This window comes from Penaeus chinensis, chromosome 40, assembly GCF_019202785.1.
Source record: "Penaeus chinensis breed Huanghai No. 1 chromosome 40, ASM1920278v2, whole genome shotgun sequence".
Classification (NCBI taxonomy): domain Eukaryota; kingdom Metazoa; phylum Arthropoda; class Malacostraca; order Decapoda; family Penaeidae; genus Penaeus; species Penaeus chinensis.
The window spans coordinates 27,108,698-27,111,197 of record NC_061858.1 but is presented as its reverse complement, the minus strand read 5'-3'; the positions used below and the strand labels follow the sequence as shown (position 1 = coordinate 27,111,197).

Sequence of the window (2,500 nt, the reverse complement as noted above, 5' to 3'; positions counted from 1 at the left end):
TTAATTTACCATTTGCAATCAAAAGTTTATTACCAAGTTCTAGGTCTACTCTCGCCGACCGCATACATGATTCAAATACCAAAATACACGACAGTCTTCATTGTCAGCGTCTAAGTAGCCTTTCTCAAACACTACACGGAAAAAAACGACGAATTAGCAGGTCCCCAACCTGATACGCAAATAATCTAAATGCCGTAAACTACCTCAGAATGCAACCCATGACATCTGAGTCGATTCAGAACCATAAGTAGCTTTCTCCTTTCTCAAGACACTTGCGCCTGCCTGTCTTGACTTAGAGTTAACTAACATTAATGAGAAGGGGAGAACAAAATGGATATACTCCTATACATGCAAGTACCTGAGGATGAGTCCATAAGCATTACTCTAGCAAAATATTACCTAGAATAGACTTAATGATGCAAACCTTTTGAGATGGTAATCCTCGGTTAGATCGGTATGCTGTGTAATGCTGAGAAGATTCGAGACAAAAGGGGATTAAAAGCGTAATTGACGAAATAGTTGCATGTGCAGAATAATGGGCCAAAGTAGTTTCTTCTAAGGGAAATGTCCTAGTTAAATGGCGAACTATAAACCTAGATTTCCAATGTTCTAGCAGTTCCGAAATTTAACTTTATTATAATTTTAACATTTTCCTATGAGGGCTTATGAAAAGGGAGAGCTTATTTGCGGAGGTGAGGGCTTATTTGAGCGGGGGGATCTTACTCAAAGGTGTTGGCTTAATCAAGGCCTTACGGTAATGTCTAAATATTGGAACGATAGATTTGAAAAAAAAAACAAAAAAAACTTTGTTTTGAAATCTTGGTAAGGGCACAGAAGGTAAACAAAAAGATTGCTCTCTTCCTTGGAGTTGCAGTGTGGAATAAACGTTTTAAAATATCACTTGAAATGTTCGCCAATGTGTGCGATATTAATGTCACAACTTTTTGACTTATTCATATAAGTTGTTTTGTCTGTCCTTTGGCGGATGAGGACAACATTCGTGCCAATACTCGGGGTCTGTTATGGCTGTTGCTTCTGTTGTGAAGAATATTCTTTTCCCATGAAGGCTTGTAAGGGTAGCTCCAGGTCTTAGGTTGCACAATTGCAATGCAAAAGAAGGGTTTTTAGTAGTTTAGTAAACAGCATGAAGCAGGTTCATGAGAGGGTGAAGAAATGTTAGGAAAAAAAATCGTTTGTTATATGTTTCCTAAACGACCCTGAACGCTGCAATCTGAGCTTGTTTAGAGATACAAAGCGCTTTGCTAATTTTTTTTTCTCTCTCTCTGTCAAAGCTGTCTCTCCTAGTTTCGGGTTTCAGGGGAATTTCATACCTGTTGCTAGCGGGAGGCTGAAGCTGCAATTTATGCCGGGTCGTTAGTATCACAGATGTCGAGATGTTAACTGACTCAGCACGCTCGGTCGGTTGGTGCGCCGAACGAGGTGATCTTGCTTAGTCAAGGAAAATTATGGCTGAAAGGGTTTCGCGAAAAAAAAGTATATAGATGGATATTTATCTGTGTGTGCGTATATATATATATATATATATATATATATATATGTATGGATGAATGTATGTATGCATGTATGTCTGTATATATATATATATCTATATATATATATATATATATATATATATATATATATATATATATATATATATATATATATACATACACATGGGCTGCCTGACCCGCCCGTGGACTTCACTCACACATCTCGCTTTCAGGTGGTCTGACTCTCTCTCTCTCTCTCTCTCTCTCTCTCTCTCTCTCTCTCTCTATATATATATGTATATATATGTATATATATATATATATATATATATATATATATATATATATATATATATATAATATATACATACACACACACAAAAAAAAAAAAAAAAAAAATATTCGAAATGATTAGAGAAACGAAGAAAATTTAAAACCGTTTAAGCTTATATCTATTTTCTTTAACCTATCATTATGAACTTTCACCAATACGTGAATAGAGCTGACGACAGGGATTTTAATACTTTAGGCTACGTTCCCCCACTACAAACTACAAGATAAATTACATAATTAGGTGACAAATATTTTCAGTTGACATTTTGGCAGGTTGAACCGAATTCTTAAAACCTGTTAATCTGTTATTAAGAATTTATTTTAGGCGACCTTGATTTTACCCTTTGGCAATCAACTCCCAAACAAGGTTCCGTAGACCACCATCAGGATCACGAAAGGAAGAAAAAGAAAGAAAAAAAAAAAAAAAGAAGAAAACAAGACGGAACACTTTTTTTTTTTCTTTATAAAAGTATCAGATTCTGAATCTCTTAAGATATTTCACCCGTGCCAGTGCCATGCGCGTGCCAGTCCAATGTGGAAATAAACATTCCGACTTGAGTAAGTTTCGCGTCGAGCAAAAGTTACCGTTGCGTTTCAGAGCCCCTTCCCCCCCCCCCCCCCCTCCAATTAACACTAATTACGTACTGCTGTGAGAGGTTGAAATCCGTGGAAGT

The 2,500-nt window shown here is 36.4% G+C and overlaps 1 protein-coding gene across 1 annotated transcript in view; it reads left to right on the top strand.

Annotated features, from left to right (window-relative positions):
- The window catches only part of LOC125047172 (mucin-17-like), an 11,564-nt gene that overhangs the window by 1,113 nt on the left and 7,951 nt on the right, over positions 1–2,500 (top strand). The gene's annotated exons all lie outside the window — the stretch shown is intronic.